Source organism: Rhagoletis pomonella, unplaced genomic scaffold (genome assembly GCF_013731165.1).
Source record: "Rhagoletis pomonella isolate Grant_MI unplaced genomic scaffold, Rhpom_1.0 Rhpom_scaffold_00002, whole genome shotgun sequence".
Classification (NCBI taxonomy): domain Eukaryota; kingdom Metazoa; phylum Arthropoda; class Insecta; order Diptera; family Tephritidae; genus Rhagoletis; species Rhagoletis pomonella.
In genome coordinates this window covers 89,270,027-89,271,527 of record NW_023458556.1, presented here as the reverse complement: position 1 = coordinate 89,271,527, position 1,501 = coordinate 89,270,027, and positions in this window count along the sequence as shown.

The following is a 1,501-nucleotide window of genomic DNA, read 5'->3' as shown; positions in this document are numbered from 1 at the left end:
TTAACAAAAATTACAAATTAATGAAAATTATGTGAAGATTTACCATATTTTCGTTTATTTGCTCAAAGAACATCACATTTCATGTTGCTCAACACTGAATTACGTTATCGACATTAAATTCAACAGAACATTTTTACATTCCGACTTCAACTTTTCTAACGCTGTTAAATTTTCGGCCGCGAATAGTTTCCACTTTCAGTTTGCACCTTCTCTATCTATCTAAGTTCTCTGGTAAAAGTTACTGTTTCAAAACTTGCAATATTAAATTTTTAAATATAAAATTTGCAAATCTACCATACTGCAATTTTATTTTTTAATGGTATTAGGCTCTTATTTATCCAAATTTTCAGGTAATAAAAAAAGATACAGTTCGGATGTTACTTGTTGTCGTAGACGTTTTTTTTAATTTATGGTTTACTTTTATAAAATCACATAACGCTGTTTGCAAGTGGACTACTCATACATATCGCTACCTTAATATAGAAAGGCCCTATCTGACATCGTCGCTGATATTCAAAAAGCCGTAACTAACTAAAAATCGAAAATTTACGTTTTAATTGATTATGATGCATTTGATCGCATTATGTGGCCCCAAATCGTTTTATGCAATAAAAGATTTTAGTTAGTTACGGCTTTGTGCATTTCAGCGACGATGTGAGATAGGGCCTTTCTATATTAAGGCAACGATATATTCATTAAAAGATAATTTGTCATACGTCTGAAATAAAAAAATTTTAAATCAGAAAGATAAAATAGTATTGTGTTATTAATTCAAAAGTAAATAATTGTAGTTCAATGACGAAGGGGGGGATCTATCCCCCCATATCACCCCCCTGGCTACGCCACTGGTTCAACGCCTTCGTCATATCCGCTAGAGTTTCAGATTACAAGAAGAAATTTGCAGCGTATACTTATATAAATAAAAGGAGGGTCGATGTTCGAATGATCAAAAAGATGGAAGTCTGACCTTTAATTTTATAAAAATTACTAAACGACCGAATATTATAAGCCAAGGAAAAAATGTCTATGTATTGCTAGTTTTTCCATTTTTTTGTCTTTAAAATCAGCAAAGAGCTTCGATGAAAACATACACAAATGCATGTGCCCTTAGCATGTTTTCCCGGATTCCTATTTTTAGGTATATTTTGATGATATTTATTCATTTAAAGTTGGAAAAGCATCGAATATTTTCGCCAGAATGTTTGATGATGATTTGACGCAGTCGTTGTTTCGATGGTTTTTTGCATCCCTATTATAGTTATAGTTTTAGTATCAATTGGCAATATATTGAATCGTTTAGGGAAATGAAAAGCAGAACTGTACCTTTGCATATTTATAAAATTCGTGTACATACATACATATGTATGTATGTGATTTATATTTTTCCATTTATTATATTTTTGGCACTGTGAGTTTTCTTTATTACGACTTAGACTATATTAATTACAATATAAACATATAAATTAATTCAGTTACAAATTATTGAATAAAACTAAGTTTT